We start from the raw sequence: 22,465 nt of genomic DNA, 5'->3' as shown, positions 1-22,465 counted from the left end.
ATTTATAAATAAGATTGTAATTCAAGAAGCTACAAATACAAATGTTAAATAAGACTAAGAATGATTAAAGAAAATAGTGCTTGTATAATTAATTTTGAGTAACATACTTTAATCAATTAAGGCTTAATCAATTAAGGCTTAGGCATAATTTTGACCACTAAATCAATTAAGACTTCATATTGATATTGATAAATAGCTAATATAATCAATTTAAATATATATGCCCACATAATATTATTGAAATATTTTATTTAATTAAATATTCTAACAATCTCCCACTTGGGCAATATATCTTAATGATTATATCATTATTCTTTAGGCGCGCATCCGAATGCTATTTATCCTTAGATTTCTCCTTTACAATCTAGTTCACCTCATACATCAATAAGGGACCACCGCGGCTATCGTCACTAACTTAAGACGTGAAGGAACCCCGATGACCACCAAATCAATGCATTTGATAAAATAGATCGATATGGATGAGTGGCATGGAAATTTCATGCAATGTGATCTCTTTATCATGTCTATTTCCAATTGGTCCAACTAAAGTCTTTAGTGAGATCAAAACTAAAGTTCCTTAAGTGCAATTTAAAACAAAATATTTACACATAACCAAAATATAATGTTATAACAATAAAGATTAATAAACTTTATTTCTGCAGAATTTCAAATATAACATAGATTGTTTCGGAAAAAAAAAAACTGAAACCAAAGTATAGAACATATAACAAAAAAGGAAGTAAGACTTCCACTAGTCCAAGGCAATATCAAAACCAAGACTCATGTGAGCAACATGCCCATGAAAAGACTTAGGCATTAAGCCTTTGGTTAGTGGGTCAGCTAGCATTAAGTTTGTCCCTATATGTTCTATCAAAATATGTTTCTCCTGGACTCTTTCTTTCACAACAAGATACTTGATATCAATAAATTTTGATTTTGTAGCATTCATGTTGCTATTTGAGTAGAGTACAGCCGCACTATTGTCACAATAAATCTTCAAAGGCCTCTGGATGCTCCCAATGACGCGTAGGCCCGTGACAAAGTTTCGTAGCCAAGTTGCATGATTTGATGCCTCAAAGCAAGCCACAAACTCCGCTGCCATGGTGGAAGGAGCCACTAAAGTCTGTTTTGCAGACTTCCAGGAGACGGCTCCTCTAGCCAAGAGGAAGATATAACCAGACGTGGACCGTTTGCTGTCCGGGCATCCTGCAAAATCAGAGTCGGAATATCCAATGATCTCCAAGTTATCTGACTTCTGATAAGTGAGCATTAAATCTCTAGTTCTCTTCAAGTAGCGTAAAACACGCTTTATTGTCGTCCAGTGCTGCATACCAGGGTTGCTCCAATATCTGCCAAGAACTCCTACAATGAAAGCTAAGTCGGGACGAGTGCAAACCTGAGCATACATGATACTCCATACAGCTGAAGCGTAAGGAATCTTATCCATCTCTTTCTTTTCAAGATCCGTAATGGGGCACTGTTTGAGACTAAATTTGTCTCCTAGAGCAACAGGTGTGTCTCCTGGTTTACTATCTTTCATGGAGAATCTATCCAAAACTATATCAATATAGCTCCTTTGTGATAATCCTAAGGTACTTCGAGAGCGGTCTCTAATTATTTGGATTCCTAAGACAAAGGAGGCGTCCCCAAGATCTTTCATCTTAAAATTTATTGTGAGAAATCTCTTGGTTTCGTGCAATAAGTTTATATTGTTGCTTGCCAAAAGGATATCATCTACATATAATACCAAGAAAATAAATTTACTCCCACTGAACTTATGGTATACACAATCATCAACTGGATTAGCCTCAAAATCACAAGAGGATATTACTTGATGAAATTTGAAATACCATTGACGAGAAGCCTATTTAAGGCCATAGATGGATTTCTTAAGTTTGCAAACCATAGAATTTGGATCTCCCGACACAAAAATTTCTGGTTGCACCATATATATTGTTTCTTCAATGTTTCCATTTAGAAACGCAGTTTTAACATCCATCTGATGCAGCTCCAAATCAAAATGAGCCACTAAATATCCATTTTATAATCAATGCCTTCCTTTTGAGTAAAACCTTTAGTGACAAGACGAGCTTTATATCTCTCAACATTACCCTCTGAATCCCTATTGGTTTTAAATATCCATTTACAACCAATGGGTTTCTTTCCTTCAGGTAATTCAACAAGATCCCAAACATCATTGTCACCCATCGATTTCATCCCATCCTTCATGGCATCAATCCACTTGAGAGAATTAGGACTCTGTATAGCTTGACGAAAGTTGATAGGATCTTCTTCAGTCAAGCCAATGCCATCCTCATGTTCCTGAAGAAATACAACATAATCATCTGGAATTGCACTTCTCCTCTCTCTAATGGATCTTCTTAATAATGGCTACTCTTGAGGTTGTTGAGTTTGAACTATGGGTGGTGCTTGAGGAAGAAACTCAGTGTTGTCTTGTTCTTGAGGGATGTTAGGAATAGCATCTTGATTTATTTCTAGATCCATTACTGGTAGAATGATAGGTATAAAGACTTGTTCATGCCCAGTAACAGTTTCTTCATCAAAAACAACACTCCTTATGCTTCCTTCCCCTCCAAACTCTACATCCTCAAGGAATCTTGCATTTCCCGTCTCAAAAATTGTTCTAGTGATGGGGTTGTAAAATTTGTACCCGCAAGAGTAATCAGCGTACCCAACAAAAGTAGCAACTAACAGTCTTTACATCCAACTTACCTTCATGAGGCCTATAAGGTCTCGCTTCAGACGGACATCCCCAAATGTGTAAGTGCCTAATGCTGGGCTTTTTCCCAGTCCATAAATCATAAGGGGTTTTAGCTACTACTTTACTAGGTACTCTATTAAGAATATAAACTGTAGTTTTTAATGCCTCTCCCCAAAGTGACTCTGGTAGGGAAGAATGACTAATCATACTTCTCACCATATCCTTAAGAGTCTGATTTCGTCGTTCCGCAACTCCATTCATGTTGGGTTTCCCCGACATTGTATATTGCGGAACAATTCCACATTCCTTGAGGAAAAGTGCGAAGGGCCCAGGACGTTGTTCCCCTGATCCATCATATCGACCATAGTATTCACCACCACGATCTAATTTGACGGCCTTGATTTTCTTTCCAAGCTTAAGTTCATCTTCAGCTTTGAAAGACTTGAACATGTCTAGGGACTGAGATTGCTCATGAATTAAGTACAAATAGCCATATCTAGAGTAGTCGTCTATGAACGTAATAAAATACCTTTGTCCATTCCATGAACCCGTAGGGAAAGGACCACATATATCTGTATGAATTAGTTCTAAGACGTCTTTAGCTCTATCAGCATCAAAATTTCTTTTGTTTGTTTGTTTACCCTTAATGCATTGTATGCAAACTTGAAAATTTGTCAAATCTAAGGGTCCAAGAATACCCTCTGACACAAGCCTTTGAATTCTCTGTTTAGAGATATGTCCTAATCGCTTATGCCATAAAGTGGCAGAACTTTCATTTAATTTTCATTTTGTACCATGTGACTCTATTTGCATTATTTTATTATAAGGACGTTCAATTTCAAGCATATAAAGATTATCGTTTAAAGACCCGCAACCAATAACACTTGAATCAAACGAGAGACTAAATTTATTATTTCTAAACGAACAAGCATAACCAGATTTGTCCAAAACAGAAATAGAAATTAAATTCCTCCTAATAGACGGTGCAACATAAGTCTCAACCAAATCCAAATGAAAACCGGTCTTTAACAATAATCTAAAAGTCCTTATAACCTCTACTGCAACTTTATTGCCATCGCCCACATTGATGAATCTTTCGGCATCACTTGGCGGACGGCTCCACAGGCAACCCTGCATGGACATACTAATGTGAATAGTAGCACCAGAATCTACCCACCAAGTATCCTTAGGTACAAAAACTAAATTAATTTCAGAACAAACAAAAGTGAGAAAATTACCCTTCTTTACACGCCATGCAGCGTACTTGGAGCAATCCTTCTTCATGTGTCCAGCTTTCTAGCAAAAGAAGCAAGTGGACTCCTTAGGTTGTTCCTTTGCCTTCTTGTTTTGAGAAGGATTCCATGCAGTTCTTTTCCTTTTGAATTGAGAGCTAGTAGCCAAATGAGCACCTTCAATCTTATCTTTCTTCAGCCTCTCTTCCTCCTGTACACAATGAGATATCAGCTCATTAAGGGACCATTTGTCCTTCTGAGTGTTGTAGCTCACTTTGAATTGCCTAAAGTGTGCAGGAAGAGATATCAAAACTAAGTGCACAATTAAGTCCTCAGGAAGTTCTAACTTCAATGCCTTAAGTTTTGAAGCAAGATGAGACATTTCCATGATATACTCTCGTATGTTCCCTTTACCTCTGTAACTCATTGAAATCAGTTTCGACAAAGTAGTGCTTGTCTCAACCTTGTCATTTTTAGCAAAAAACTGTTCAATGGTTTCAAGGAACTTCTTAGCGCTCTCACTTTCAGTAATTGAGCTCCTAATAACTTCAGGTATGGATCTTTTGATCATCATAAGGCACATTCGATTGGATCGGTCCCACTTTTCAATTTTTGCTTCATTTTGATTCTCATCAGTGGCGATCGGGCATTCTTCCCTCAAGGATAAATCCAAGTCCATGCATCCAAGAACAATCTCAACGGGTTCTTTCCAAGACTTGAAATTCATCCCATTCAGCATAGGGATGGAGTTAATTTGAGCAACAAAGTTGGGAGCGGTAGCAGCAACAACTAAATGAGAGAATAATAAACATACAATAACATTAGTAGGCATGTCAAAAACAACCGTAGAGACATGCACAATAATCTTTATATGAAAATTAAACAAGACCTTAACAAGATACCAAACGTACCATTAATTTTCAATCTTCGAATTGTAAAAAATTAATTGCAAACGGTACTCTCAACGTAACGATCAAATAAATTTATCACATGGAAAATAAATTTATAATTATCACATATTTACCATCACAAGTATAAAATTACACGGCCATGTTGTGCCATGCTTCGGGCCGACTACAACTCGCATGAGTAATTACACACTGCATCTTTTGTAAACTCAATTGAATTAATATTATGCAATAGAGGTTACTTCGGCAACATATTGTTTAAACTAACTCAATAAAATTTACTAGATAAATTAATAAAAAAATGGGAAGGTCTTAAAATTTTTCATGAGCAGCACTTGCAAAATGCAATGTCAATTGTATGTTTATATTATATTATTACCTAACGATTGTGTTTATGTCATGTACATACCAATATAACAAACCAATATTATTAAATAAAATAAAAACTTTTATACATAATTATAATAGAAAGAAATTCATATAATAAAACATATAATAAAAAAGTAACTATATAATAAAAAAAAAAAAGTAACGTAATGAACAATGAATTCAAATAAATTCTCACAAATTTAATTATAGCATTATTATATTTTAATGAATCGATACGTTACTTTTAAATTAATTTGTGAGAAGATGGAAAAAAATATAATGTCATCAATTAGTATTAATGACATAGTATTAATGATATGTATTTCTTCTTAATTAATTGACAGTATATTTTAACGTACTGAATGATGAGAAAATGAAAAAAAAATTCATTCCAATCAAAATAGCGTACTGTTAATTAACTCACGGAGACAATCTTATATATAAATCCAAGGTTGTCATGATGGCAACCCAAGCCACATGTCACCTTGGTAGTAGACAATCTTATATATAAATCCATGGTTGTCATGATGGCAACCCTAGCCACATGTCACCTTGGTAGTATCTCTCAAAGAAAATTGGCCACATGTCACCTCATAGTAAATCTAAACAAAAATCTTAATTTTAACTTTTATTAATTTAACCTTTTATTAAAAATAAATAAATATAATTATCATAATAATAATATAATATAATATTCAGCCACAAATATTAATAATAATTTTATAAATATGTAATATATAATATTTATGAGTTTATATTTTATTAATTTGTTAAAAAAAATCAAACTATTGTTATAAATGATTAATAATATTTTATTTAAATTCAAAAATAAAATGTAAGTAATTTGTAACAAAAAATTAAAATTCCTTATTATTTAGTTTATTTTAGATTTAAAAATAAAAATAAATTTAACATATGTTTATATTTTATTAATTTTAAAAAAAATCAAACTATTGTTGTAAATGATTAATAATATTTAATTTAAATTAAAAAATAAAATGTAAGTAATTTGTAACAAAAAATTAAAAGTCCTTATTATTTAATTTATTTTATATCTAAACCTTACTTATTTCATTCATTTTTTCAATTGTTAATTAATTAATTTTATAAAAAGATCTAATTCTATTATTAGTAAATTTTTAATATTGTAACCAAAAATTAAAAATCTTACTTATTTAATTCATTATTAAATAATATTATAATTTTTGAATTAATTATAATAAATGTAATGACAACCAATCACTACATATTATTAAAAGAAAAAAAATCAAATTATTGTTATTAATTTTAGGCATAATTGTAACACCCCACACATAATTGACTAGTATATTATGCATGAAACGTTAAAACTGGTATTGAGTACATACAAAAGCTATAGATATAGAGAGATCCATATAAAATACAACATGGAAAATCTACTAAGGAGCATAATACATGAGTCTTCAATGGATCTTGCACAGCGGAATAACAAAACCAACAAGGTCTTCGAGCCAACACCACTTCTCTGTCTTAAGTCCAAACCTGCTACTGATCAAATGCTACTAAACTGCACCTGAAAAAAATATAAGTTGATTGGGGTGAGATTACTAAATCTCAGTGAGTCCTCCTATCCTATGGGTCCACTCGGTTCTACAGGGTACATGCATCAACAAACCGAATCCACCATTGATTCGGGGTTATCCTCACATCCGGTACAAGTACGGAGCAAACACATGAATCGTCCACCATAGGAGTCATCATATCACAATTACACATTTGTATAACAAACAAGTATGCAAACCCATGCCCATGTACGGGGAATCCAGAAGCGCGTTAATGCCTCGACTAGGTTATAAAATACACACCCTCGATGAGTTACACCCATGCCTATTGCCAAGAGACTCGTACAAGCACACTGCAAGAATAGTTAAGCGGGTTCGCACAAGCCTATTTGGCCGCGAGATGACATTAGCCAAAATGGCGTCATTGTCCCGGTAACCACCTTTACGCACGTGTGTTCACTCCAAGTACTGAACCGTCGTCTTGACACATGAGCCCACCGGGCGAAAGCCTAGTGCTTAGTCTACTTGACTTCACTAGAGGTGAGTTACCGATCATGTATTAGCCTACATGGCCACATAACCCCACCATACCGAGCACGCAAGTGTGTTAACGCCAAATGAGTAAAAACCCCGTACAGAAACTCACGAGCACACTGCAACGGTAGCTCAGGTGTGAGCCCCAATGATCATAAGATCGAGCTATAACATGGACCACAAAGTCCGGGACACTCCATTGACCACAAGGTCGGAGTCATGTTCCCAACCTAGCCCCTGGCCTGCTTCGATTCAAGCATACACACGCATAACAAGCGATAATCCATACAATACAATCAATTCCGATCGTTTAACCAAAACGACGGTGTCCACAGTTTCCATGCATCATACATAATGGCATAATAATTCCAAATATGGATATCACATTCATAATAAGTAATAGATAATTTATACCACGCATAACGTAAGAATTATTAATCAGTTAGTAAAGACATAAGTTCTTATACTAATTCAGTGGTTCACTAAGTGGGGTTCCAATATTATTAAATCAAACATTCTGGTTGGGGGACCTATTTCATTAGATAGTACATGTTACTAGCTTTCTAACGATATAAAGTTTGCGCGAAACGGACTTACGACGCAAAAGTTATGAATTTTCGAAGTTTTGGAAAATCTGCCCCAAACAGTGATGTAACGGGTTACATGAATCATGTAACCGGTTACATGACCCAAAAACTGCGTTTTTCACCTTTTTTCACACATGTAACCGGTTACATCGCTGACAGACCCAAAAATTCTGCATTTTAAGAGTTCTAAACCAGACCCAAACCCCTCTAATTGATTCCCAACATCATTCATATCATTCCAACGAAAATCAAACATGCAACAATGATCCAAGGTACATATCATACTCATAAAACATAATCTTGTCATTAAATCAAGCATGCATCACATTTAACTCAATCTAAACCCTTGACATGCAAATTTCCCCAAATCCTACCCAAGTTCTATCTAAAGGACTCACCTCAATAATCTGAACTTGATGATGATGGAGATGAAGATTCTGACTTGATGATGGAAGAGCAGAGATGATTACAACCTTGTTGTTCACACTGGATCATGGTTCTTCATCCTAATTTGCCAAGGCCTTGCACATACATGTTGGTGATGGAGCTTGAGTTCTTACTCCATCTTTTCTCCCCCTTTCACGTTTTCCTCCTCCCTCTCTATTCCAAATTTGGTTTTGTTTCCAATGGAAGAGTAAGATAACATCCAAACAAACCCTTAACTTGACATTAGTGATGTAATGACAATACTACCCTTATGAGACTTATTTATCCTCTTTCCTTAAAAAAATAAATAAATAAGGTGCTAGTATACTTTTATCTACTAATGTTTTCACCAAAATTAATTAGTGACCTCCATTAGTGATAATTATACCGGGTATTACAATAATAGTTAAGCATATATTTTTTTAAAATGGTCGACTTAATACCATAAATTTTGAATTAACTATAATGAATGTAATGACAACCAATCACTACATATTGTTCCAATAAAAAATCAAATAATTGTCATTAATTTTATGTATAATATCGAGCATAAATTTTTTAAACGGTGGAGTATAAACTAAATAAAACAAAAACGGTGGATTATAATAAATGCTACAATTATGAATTTCATTAAAACAAAATTTAATCATTATTATTTGTGTAACACCCGAGGCCGAAGAAGGCGAGTGGTGGTTGCACCGCATGGAACACCTGGGGCCAATTGGGGCTAGGGTGGTCGCTACATCGGAATGAGAGGGATCCTAAATCCGTGCAGGTATGGGACTGCATGGTTGAAGGAAAGCTTATAAGGATTGATAGGTACTACCTATACCAACAAGATGCATCTTCTTTTCGGTAGCTCATTCCATAAGAACTCCACAGTTAAGCGTGCTTGACTTGGAGTAGTATTGGGATGGGTGACCTTCTGGGAAGTTTCCCAGAAAGCGTGCGAGTGAGGTCAAAGCATGCTGAAAAGACCCGTGTTCGTTTGTGGGGTCAGTCGATCATCCTGAAAGCAATCTGGGGCGTTACAAATGGTATCAGAGCTAGACCTCTCCCAGTACGATGTGGTTCGAGGACGAACCATGCGGAAGCTGGTGGGCATGTAACACCCGAGGCCGAAGAAGGCGAGTGGTGGTTGCACCGCATGGAACACCTAGGGCCAATTGGGGCTAGGGTGGTCGCTACATCGGAATGAGAGGGATCTTAAATCCGTGCAGGTATGGGACTGCATGGTTGAAGGAAAGCTTATAAGGATTGATAGGTACTACCTATACCAACAAGATGCATCTTCTTTTCGGTAGCTCATTCCATAAGAACTCCACAGTTAAGCGTGCTTGACTTGGAGTAGTATTGGGATGGGTGACCTTCTGGGAAGTTTCCCAGAAAGCGTGCGAGTGAGGTCAAAGCATGCTGAAAAGACCCGTGTTCGTTTGTGGGGTCAGTCGATCATCCTGAAAGCAATCTGGGGCGTTACAATTTGATTCTCTCATATTAGAAATCAAGCGTGTGATCTGTTTTATAGTTACCCTTTTTTCAACTTTTCCTCACTAACTCCAAATTAATTTTTTTTATTACTAAATAAATTTTGTTAAAACGGTGAGTATTATTTCAACAAAAAAAATTTAATTAATAAATTGATGATTCACTCATTTATTACATTAATATAAAATTTTAATTAATAAATTGATTAATTACTATTTTTATTAATTGGTGAAAATTTATAACATAAACCTTTGAATTACTTTTGTCCCTTCGCATTCCTCCACGCCTTTATAAACAACCTTAATCCCGCATTCGTTATTTATTCACTTCTATACCCATTTCACTTATTTACTATTATTTAGAATTTTTCACTATGTCTATTATTGATAACAACTTCAATCCGAAGTTCTTCTTTCATTGCTATGTTTTATAGATTTGTGTATTTTAATGAGTTGTGCAAATTATTTCAAAAATAATTTGTAGATTAGTTTATCTTATTATTAAATCTCATACTAAATTATTTTATTTTCATGTTAAATATTGTATGTTTTTGCAGGTTTAAGGTAGATAGGATAGGGTATAACAAGAAGAAACAATGAAAATTATATTTTCTTTGAAATAAGTAAATACAAGAGATCGGAGGTAAATCTGGGTAGAGTGTAATTATTTTCGTCGAAAATATTTGGCTAAGCTCCTTAAGTATCTCAAAAACAAATAATTAAATTGTAACTTAAATATAATTTCTCACATACATGGAGAGAATGAAAACCATAGACATTACTCCATGACCTCTAAGATTTTTTATTCTCCTAATTTCCTTTCATTTCTAACACTTGATTTCCTACCTGCGAGGATGTAGAGTATGTCCAAACATTCTCATCATTTATTTGTAGTTCATTATTATTTTTTGTAAGAGCTTTGTCCTATCCATAAAACTTTAGATACAAGTTGTCTAATTCTCCATTTTATCAATTTAATATTTATTTATTATTATTAGTATTAGATTAGTAGTTTTATGACTATTGTGTTTGGTAATATTTTTATTTAATAATTTCAACTTCACATTATGTAAGGATTTTCTCCTTAATATTGACACTTAAATAATAAGTCTACTCAATATTTGTTTCTATTGAAATTATTGTTTATGAGAATCAAATGAGTTGATAATCTCCATCTCCTCAATGTTAAAAAACTGAACACAAGAAAACTTTATCGTGTATATAATATGCTTATTTTTAACACTTTGAAAACTCTATTGTAACTAATTAATGTGTAAGAGATCGTATGTACGAACTTCACAATCTTTCATATCTATAAGGATATAAAACTGACTAAGATATTAAGATATTGAAGTTACTTTCTTCATATTTGTCCTATTTATTTTATTTGACTATTTACTTAGTCTATTATAAATTTTAGTTTTTTAAATTTGATTGTAGTAGTCATTTTATTGCAATTATATATGTCACTGCTTTTTACCAAAAATAAATAAAATATATCATTATAGTTTCTTTAAATTTGAAGTATAATGTATTGAATATGACCTAAATTCTTTTGTCCAATGAATTATATCATATTAACAACTTTAATAATATATTATAATGTTGCTCTAAAATTAGACCTACAAAAATATCCATCTCAGTTCACTAATAACTCGAATTTGTTTTCTCGGTATCTTATACAATATATTATAGGTAAAATCAAATCAATAAAAAATTTAATTAATAAGTATTATATCCAACCTTTTTAATCAACAATTAAAAATATTTATTTCCATTAAAGAGGAAATTAGGTATCCATATTGGTGACAACATCTTTAATTTAAATTGTATAATTTTAAACTCGAAGAAATTCTAAATATTATATGCAAAAGATAAAATAAATAAAAAATATAGAAGAGCATGCTTTAAGATTCTTAAAATTATAAACATGGTAGTTTTAATAAATTATAATTTCAAAAAATTTAAGATAAAAAAACATTTTAAAGTCTTTCCGCGCAACGCGCGGGTCAACATCTAGTATAGAATAAAAAAAAGGAAAACTTTATTTTTCCTTAATTTAATAAAAGATGTATAATAACAACATATTAAGCTTGGAAAGCTCTGTACTGATTATAATATCATAAGGAAAAAAAGAAGAAGATAAAAGCTAACAAATAGGACCAAGACTTGAAATTCATCCCATTCAGCATAGGGATGGAGTTAATTTGAGCAACAAAGTTGGGAGCGGTAGCAGCAACAACTAAATGAGAGAACAATAAACATACAATAACATTAGTAGGCATGTCAAAAACAACCGTAGAGACATGCACAATAATCTTTATATGAAAATTAAACAAGACCTTAACAAGATACCAAACGTACCATTAATTTTCAATCTTCGAATTGTAAAAAATTAATTGCAAACGGTACTCTCAACGTAACGATCAAATAAATTTATCACATGGAAAATAAATTTATAAATATCACATATTTACCATCACAAGTATAAAATTACACGGCCAAGTTGTGCCATGCTTCGGGCCGACTACAACTCGCATGAGTAATTACACACTGCATCTTTTGTAAACTCAATTGAATTAATATTATGCAATAGAGGTTACTTCGGCAACATATTGTTTAAACTAACTCAATAAAATTTACTAGATAAATTAATAAAAAAATGGGAAGGTCTTAAAATTTTTCATGAGCAGCACTTGCAAAATGCAATGTCAATTGTATGTTTATATTATATTATTACCTAACGATTGTGTTTATGTCATGTACATACCAATATAATAAACCAATATTATTAAATAAAATAAAAACTTTTATACATAATTATAATATAAAGAAATTCATATAATAAAACATATAATAAAAAAGTAACTATATAATAAAAAAAAGTAACGTAATGAACAATGAATTCAAATAAATTCTCACAAATTTAATTATAGCATTATTATATTTTAATGAATCGATACGTTACTTTTAAATTAATTTGTGAGAAGATGGAAAAAAATATAATGTCATCAATTAGTATTAATGACATAGTATTAATGATATGTATTTCTTCTTAATTAATTGACAGTATATTTTAACGTACTGAATGATGAGAAAATGAAGAAAAAAAAATTCATTCCAATCAAAATAGCGTACTGTTAATTAACTCACGGAGACAATCTTATATATAAATCCAAGGTTGTCATGATGGCAACCTAAGCCACATGTCACCTTGGTAGTAGACAATCTTATATATAAATCCATGGTTGTCATGATGGCAACCCTAGCCACATGTCACCTTGGTAGTATCTCTCAAAGAAAATTGACCACATGTCACCTCATAGTAAATCTAAACAAAAATCTTAATTTTAACTTTTATTAATTTAACCTTATATTAAAAATAAATAAATATAATTATCATAATAATAATATAATATAATATTCAGCCACAAATATTAATAATAATTTTATAAATATGTAATATATAATATTTATGAGTTTATATTTTATTAATTTGTTAAAAAAAATCAAACTATTGTTATAAATGATTAATAATATTTTATTTAAATTCAAAAATAAAATGTAAGTAATTTGTAACAAAAAATTAAAATTCCTTATTATTTAGTTTATTTTAGATTTAAAAATAAAAATAAATTTAACATACGTTTATATTTTATTAATTTTAAAAAAAATCAAACTATTGTTGTAAATGATTAATAATATTTAATTTAAATTAAAAAATAAAATGTAAGTAATTTGTAACAAAAAATTAAAAGTCCTTATTATTTAATTTATTTTATATCTAAACCTTACTTATTTCATTCATTTTTTCAATTGTTAATTAATTAATTTTATAAAAAGATCTAATTCTATTATTAGTAAATTTTTAATATTGTAACCAAAAATTAAAAATCTTACTTATTTAATTCATTATTAAATAATATTATAATTTTTGAATTAATTATAATAAATGTAATGACAACCAATCACTTCATATTATTAAAAGAAAAAAAATCAAATTATTGTTATTAATTTTAGGCATAATTGTAACACCCCACACATAATTGACTAGTATATTATGCATGAAACGTTAAAACTGGTATTGAGTACATACAAAAGCTATAGATATAGAGAGATCCATATAAAATACAACATGGAAAATCTACTAAGGAGCATAATACATGAGTCTTCAATGGATCTTGCACAGCGGAATAACAAAACCAACAAGGTCTTCGAGCCAACACCACTTCTCTGTCTTAAGTCCAAACCTGCTACTGATCAAATGCTACTAAACTGCACCTGAAAAAAAATATAAGTTGATTGGGGTGAGATTACTAAATCTCAGTGAGTCCTCCTATCCTATGGGTCCACTCGGTTCTACAAGGTACATGCATCAACAAACCGAATCCACCATTGATTCGGGGTTATCCTCACATCCGGTACAAGTACGGAGCAAACACATGAATCGTCCACCATAGGAGTCATCATATCACAATTACACATTTGTATAACAAACAAGTATGCAAACCCATACCCATGTACGGGGAATCCAGAAGCGCGTTAATGCCTCGACTAGGTTATAAAATACACACCCTCGATGAGTTACACCCATGCCTATTGCCAAGAGACTCGTACAAGCACACTGCAAGAAAAGTTAAGCGGGTTCGCACAAGCCTATTTGGCCGCGAGATGACATTAGCCAAAATGGCGTCATTGTCCCGGTAACCACCTTTACGCACGTGTGTTCACTCCAAGTACTGAACCGTCGTCTTGACACATGAGCCCACCGGGCGAAAGCCTAGTGCTTAGTCTACTTGACTTCACTAGAGGTGAGGTACCGATTATGTATTAGCCTACATGGCCACATAACCCCACCATACCGAGCACGCAAGTGTGTTAACGCCAAGTGAGTAAAAACCCCGTACAGAAACTCACGAGCACACTGCAACGGTAGCTCAGGTGTGAGCCCCAATGATCATAAGATCGAGCTATAACATGGACCACAAAGTCCGGGACACTCCATTGACCACAAGGTCGGAGTCATGTTCCCAACCTAGCCCCTGGCCTGCTTCGATTCAAGCATACACACGCATAACAAGCGATAATCCATACAATACAATCAATTCCGATCGTTTAACCAAAACGACGGTGTCCACAGTTTCCATGCATCATACATAATGGCATAATAATTCCAAATATGGATATCACATTCATAATAAGTAATAGATAATTTATACCACGCATAACGTAAGAATTATTAATCAGTTAGTAAAGACATAAGTTCTTATACTAATTCAGTGGTTCACTAAGTGGGGTTCCAATATTATTAAATCAAACATTCTGGTTGGGGGACCTATTTCATTAGATAGTACATGTTACTAGCTTTCCAACGATATAAAGTTTGCGCGAAACGGACTTACGACGCAAAAGTTATGAATTTTCGAAGTTTTGGAAAATCTGCCCCAAACAGTGATGTAACGGGTTACATGAATCATGTAACCGGTTACATGACCCAAAAACTGCGTTTTTCACCTTTTTTCACACATGTAACCGGTTACATCGCTGACAGACCCAAAAATTCTGCATTTTAAGAGTTCTAAACCAGACCCAAACCCCTCTAATTGATTCCCAACATCATTCATATCATTCCAACGAAAATCAAACATGCAACAATGATCCAAGGTACATATCATACTCATAAAACATAATCTTGTCATTAAATCAAGCATGCATCACATTTAACTCAATCTAAACCCTTGACATGCAAATTTCCCCAAATCCTACCCAAGTTCTATCTAAAGGACTCACCTCAATAATCTGAACTTGATGATGATGGAGATGAAGATTCTGACTTGATGATGGAAGAGCAGAGATGATTACAACCTTGTTGTTCACACTGGATCATGGTTCTTCATCCTAATTTGCCAAGGCCTTGCACATGCATGTTGGTGATGGAGCTTGAGTTCTTACTCCATCTTTTCTCCCCCTTTCACGTTTTCCTCCTCCCTCTCTATTCCAAATTTGGTTTTGTTTCCAATGGAAGAGTAAGATAACATCCAAACAAACCCTTAACTTGACATTAGTGATGTAATGACAATACTACCCTTATGAGACTTATTTATCCTCTTTCCTTAAAAAAATAAATAAATAAGGTGCTAGTATACTTTTATCTACTAATGTTTTCACCAAAATTAATTAGTGACCTCCATTAGTGATAATTATACCGGGTATTACAATAATAGTTAAGCATATATTTTTTTAAAATGGTCGACTTAATACCATAAATTTTGAATTAACTATAATGAATGTAATGACAACCAATCACTACATATTGTTCCAATAAAAAATCAAATAATTGTCATTAATTTTATGTATAATATCGAGCATAAATTTTTTAAACGGTGGAGTATAAACTAAATAAAACAAAAACGGTGGATTATAATAAATGCTACAATTATGAATTTCATTAAAACAAAATTTAATCATTATTATTTGTGTAACACCCGAGGCCGAAGAAGGCGAGTGGTGGTTGCACCGCATGGAACACCTGGGGCCAATTGGGGCTAGGGTGGTCGCTACATCGGAATGAGAGGGATCCTAAATCCGTGCAGGTATGGGACTGCATGGTTGAAGGAAAGCTTATAAGGATTGATAGGTACTACCTATACCAACAAGATGCATCTTCTTTTCGGTAGCTCATTCCATAAGAACTCCACAGTTAAGCGTGCTTGACTTGGAGTAGTATTGGGATGGGTGACCTTCTGGGAAGTTTCCCAGAAAGCGTGCGAGTGAGGTCAAAGCATGCTGAAAAGACCCGTGTTCGTTTGTGGGGTCAGTCGATCATCCTGAAAGCAATCTGGGGCGTTACAAATGGTATCAGAGCTAGACCTCTCCCAGTACGATGTGGTTCGAGGACGAACCATGCGGAAGCTGGTGGGCATGTAACACCCGAGGCCGAAGAAGGCGAGTGGTGGTTGCACCGCATGGAACACCTAGGGCCAATTGGGGCTAGGGTGGTCGCTACATCGGAATGAGAGGGATCCTAAATCCGTGCAGGTATGGGACTGCATGGTTGAAGGAAAGCTTATAAGGATTGATAGGTACTACCTATACCAACAAGATGCATCTTCTTTTCGGTAGCTCATTCCATAAGAACTCCACAGTTAAGCGTGCTTGACTTGGAGTAGTATTGGGATGGGTGACCTTCTGGGAAGTTTCCCAGAAAGCGTGCGAGTGAGGTCAAAGCATGCTGAAAAGACCCGTGTTCGTTTGTGGGGTCAGTCGATCATCCTGAAAGCAATCTGGGGCGTTACAATTTGATTCTCTCATATTAGAAATCAAGCGTGTGATCTGTTTTATAGTTACCCTTTTTTCAACTTTTCCTCACTAACTCCAAATTAATTTTTTTTATTACTAAATAAATTTTGTTAAAACGGTGAGTATTATTTCAACAAAAAAAATTTAATTAATAAATTGATGATTCACTCATTTATTACATTAATATAAAATTTTAATTAATAAATTGATTAATTACTATTTTTATTAATTGGTGAAAATTTATAACATAAACCTTTGAATTACTTTTGTCCCTTCGCATTCCTCCACGCCTTTATAAACAACCTTAATCCCGCATTCGTTATTTATTCACTTCTATACCCATTTCACTTATTTACTATTATTTAGAATTTTTCACTATGTCTATTATCGATAACAACTTCAATCCGAAGTTCTTCTTTCATTGCTATGTTTTATAGATTTGTGTATTTTAATGAGTTGTGCAAATTATTTCAAAAATAATTTGTAGATTAGTTTATCTTATTATTAAATCTCATACTAAATTATTTTATTTTCATGTTAAATATTGTATGTTTTTGCAGGTTTAAGGTAGATAGGATAGGGTATAACAAGAAGAAACAATGAAAATTATATTTTCTTTGAAATAAGTAAATACAAGAGATCGGAGGTAAATCTGGGTAGAGTGTAATTATTTTCGTCGAAAATATTTGGCTAAGCTCCTTAAGTATCTCAAAAACAAATAATTAAATTGTAACTTAAATATAATTTCTCACATACATGGAGAGAATGAAAACCATAGACATTACTCCATGACCCCTAAGATTTTTTATTCTCCTAATTTCCTTTCATTTCTAACACTTGATTTCCTACCTGCGAGGATGTAGAGTATGTCCAAACATTCTCATCATTTATTTGTAGTTCATTATTATTTTTTGTAAGAGCTTTGTCCTATCCATAAAACTTTAGATACAAGTTGTCTAATTCTCCATTTTATCAATTTAATATTTATTTATTATTATTAGTATTAGATTAGTAGTTTTATGACTATTGTGTTTGGTAATATTTTTATTTAATAATTTCAACTTCACATTATGTAAGGATTTTCTCCTTAATATTGACACTTAAATAATAAGTCTACTCAATATTTGTTTCTATTGAAATTATTGTTTATGAGAATCAAATGAGTTGATAATCTCCATCTCCTCAATGTTAAAAAACTGAACACAAGAAAACTTTATCGTGTATATAATATGCTTATTTTTAACACTTTGAAAACTCTATTGTAACTAATTAATGTGTAAGAGATCGTATGTACGAACTTCACAATCTTTCATATCTATAAGGATATAAAACTGACTAAGATATTAAGATATTGAAGTTACTTTCTTCATATTTGTCCTATTTATTTTATTTGACTATTTACTTAGTCTATTATAAATTTTAGTTTTTTAAATTTGATTGTAGTAGTCATTTTATTGCAATTATATATGTCACTGCTTTTTACCAAAAATAAATAAAATATATCATTATAGTTTCTTTAAATTTGAAGTATAATGTATTGAATATGACCTAAATTCTTTTGTCCAATGAATTATATCATATTAACAACTTTAATAATATATTATAATGTTGCTCTAAAATTAGACCTACAAAAATATCCATCTCAGTTCACTAATAACTCGAATTTGTTTTCTCGGTATCTTATACAATATATTATAGGTAAAATCAAATCAATAAAAAATTTAATTAATAAGTATTATATCCAACCTTTTTAATCAACAATTAAAAATATTTATTTCCATTAAAGAGGAAATTAGGTATCCATATTGGTGACAACATCTTTAATTTAAATTGTATAATTTTAAACTCGAAGAAATTCTAAATATTATATGCAAAAGATAAAATAAATAAAAAATATAGAAGAGCATGCTTTAAGATTCTTAAAATTATAAACATGGTAGTTTTAATAAATTATAATTTCAAAAAATTTAAGATAAAAAAACATTTTAAAGTCTTTCCGCGCAACGCGCGGGTCAACATCTAGTATAGAATAAAAAAAAGGAAAACTTTATTTTTCCTTAATTTAATAAAAGATGTATAATAACAACATATTAAGCTTGGAAAGCTCTGTACTGATTATAATATCATAAGGAAAAAAAGAAGAAGATAAAAGCTAACAAATAGGACCAAGACTTGAAATTCATCCCATTCAGCATAGGGATGGAGTTAATTTGAGCAACAAAGTTGGGAGCGGTAGCAGCAACAACTAAATGAGAGAACAATAAACATACAATAACATTAGTAGGCATGTCAAAAACAACCGTAGAGACATGCACAATAATCTTTAGGTGATGGCCCATTAGGGTTCCCATTATATAGGTGATGGCCCATTAGGGTTCCCATTATCCCGAAATGGGCCATCAGACATCCATCCAATTTGGCCCATATCAATTAATTAATAAATAATTAATTATATAAATAGAAAACTAATTAGCCTTATTACATAATTTTGACCACTAAATCAATTAAGGCTTCATATTGATAAATAGCTAATATAATCAATTTAAATATATATGCCCACATAATATTATTGAAATATTTTATTTAATAAAATATTCTAACAGTTTGTACTTGTGGGCAAGTACAATAGAAGAAATAGTGCTAGATCTTACTCGAAATATTTGAGGGAATGAGAGGTATTCACGAAAATATTATAATTGAAATCATAAATTTTAAATACAATTTTATCAAATTTTAAAATAGAGAAAATGGACTATGTATCAATAGTGTAAAAAAATTTTATACTGTTAATTAATGACGATCATGTAACCTGTCAAATCAGACTGAATTTTTAATTAATTATATAACATGATAGATTGATATATTTTTATTGGATGACAATGTATAAAATTTAACATTGAGAGTGCATCTCCATTAAACCCTTCAAAATAACTTCTTTAAAAATATATTATAATATAAGCTTAAATGCACTTCTGGTCTCTGTAAGTTAGCGAGTTTTTTTATTTTCGTCTCTATTAAGTTTTTTTTTTTGTTTGAGTCCCTATATCTTACTTTTTGCTTGAGGTTTAGTCCCTAACGCCAAAATTCGCAGGAAAGTCCGCAGGTTTCCTGCGGATTTTAATTTTAGGGACTAAAATGAACGCAAAAGTGAAATAGGGACTCAGACCATAAAAAAAAACTTACAGGGACGAAAATATAAAACTCGCTAATTTGCAAGGACCAAAAGTGCATTTAAGTCTATAATATATAAAATGAGATATTCAACTTTAAATTAAAATATTGTTTTTCAATTATTAAAAAACTATAAAAAAAATGGTGCAAAGATAATATCTAAGACATTCAAACTAAATTGACACCCAAAGATACATCTAAGAAGCACCCTAATGAAATATATTAATAAATATGAAATAACAAGGAAACAAATGAATCTTGGAGACATTAGACCAAAATCTAAGAATTTTTCTATCAAATTTATCGGTGTTAGTGTGTGAGACACTTTTAATGAGGAGAGAATAAAGAGAATAAGGAAATAAGGAATATATTATTAAATTGAATTGTACATATAATGATATAGACTATGACTATTTATATACAACTCTAATTGAGTTTGAGCTTACACAACTTGGATTATGTTTGATATTATATCAATAATATATCAATCCCAATAATATCTCAATATACCCCCTATAATCCAAGTTGTCGAACAACTCTAAAAAAAGTCAATCTGAACTATTCCTAATTTCTTTCTCAAATTTATGAATCTGTCGATCTTCAATCCTTTGGTGAAACTGTTGGTCAACTCTGTTTCACTCGAGCAATGCCTAATTTCAAGTTCACCTCGATTTACCTTTTCCCGCAGGAAGTGAAATCTAGCTTCGATATGCTTACTCCTTTCATGCAGAACTGTATTCTTCGCCAAATTTATGGGTGACTTGTTGTCGATTTGCAACACAAGAGGTTTCTTCACTTCGACCTCCATTTCTTCAAGTACTGGTCTGATCCAATTTGCTTGACATGCATCATAGGATCCTACTATATATTCAGCTTCACACGATGATAATGCCACCACAGGTTGTTTCTTCGAACACCATGAAATTGGGGCACCAAATACTTGAAAGAAATATCCAGTTGTGCATCTTCGATCTTCCTTATCTCCACACCAATCAGCATCTAAAAAGCAAGTAACTGTTGCTTCTTTGCCTTCAGATTCTCGTCAAAATAGAATTCCATAGTTTATTGATCCTTTTAGGTATCTTAGAATTCTTCTTTCATCCTTCATGTGTGACACTCTTGGTTCACTTATGTATCTGCTCACTAATCCGACTGCGAAACCTATATTAAGTTGACTGTTGCACACATATCTGAGAGATCCAATAATTTTCTTGAACAAAGTTACATCGACTTTGTCTTTCTGTCCATGCTTCTCCAACTTCAAGTTTGTTTCGATAGGTGAGGATGCAGGATTTGAATCACCCATTCTGAATCTCTCGAGTATCTCTTTGATATACTTCCTTTGATGCAGCACCATACCTTGCTTTGAAATTTAAAATTCCATGCCTAGGAAATAAGACAATTTTCCCAGATCCGACATTTCAAATTTCTTCATCATCAGCTCTTTGAACTTCGACAAGTTCTCTAAGTTATTTCCAGTTACCAGCAAGTCATCGATATATAAGCAGATGATTGTTATATGTTGTGCCACAACCTGAACATACACACCATACTCAGACTTGCATTTGAAAAATCATAATTCGACTAAGTATGATTCGATTTTCTTGTTCCATGTCCTAGGTGCTTGCTTGAGACCATATAGTGCTTTGTGCAACTTATATACTTTACTCGCTTCCTTCTGAATCACAAAACTATGAGGTTGTGTGACATAAACCTCTTCGTCTAAAGGACCATTCAGAAATGCTGACTTCACATCTAAGTAAAATGTCGACTAGCCTTGGTTGCATGCCAATGCTACCACTAGTCGAATAGTCTCCAATCTTGCTAATGGAGCAAATACTTCAGAGTAGTCGAGCCCTGCTTTTTGAAGAAATCCTCGAGCTACTAATCTTGCTTTATGTCTTGCTATCAACCCATCAGCATTGTGTTTCATTTTGAAAACCCACTTTATGTTGATAGCTTTTGTATGTGATGGAAATTTGATAAACCCCCATGTGTTGTTTCTCTCGATTGCCTATAACTCTTCGACCATATCTAACTTCCATCGTTGAATCTTTAAAGCCTCGATATAGTTGGTTAGTTCAATACCTGCAAGTAAAGCAAAATAAATTAATTCTCCATATGGTGTGACTTCATCATCACCAGCTACTTCGTAGTCTTGAATTCTTGCTTTCGAGTTTTTTGAGGTCTTT

Source organism: Vicia villosa, unplaced genomic scaffold, assembly GCF_029867415.1.
Source record: "Vicia villosa cultivar HV-30 ecotype Madison, WI unplaced genomic scaffold, Vvil1.0 ctg.003329F_1_1, whole genome shotgun sequence".
In the NCBI taxonomy this organism is placed as follows: Eukaryota; Viridiplantae; Streptophyta; class Magnoliopsida; order Fabales; family Fabaceae; genus Vicia; species Vicia villosa.
The sequence above is the reverse complement of the archived record's forward strand: the minus strand, read 5'-3'. Positions refer to the sequence as shown.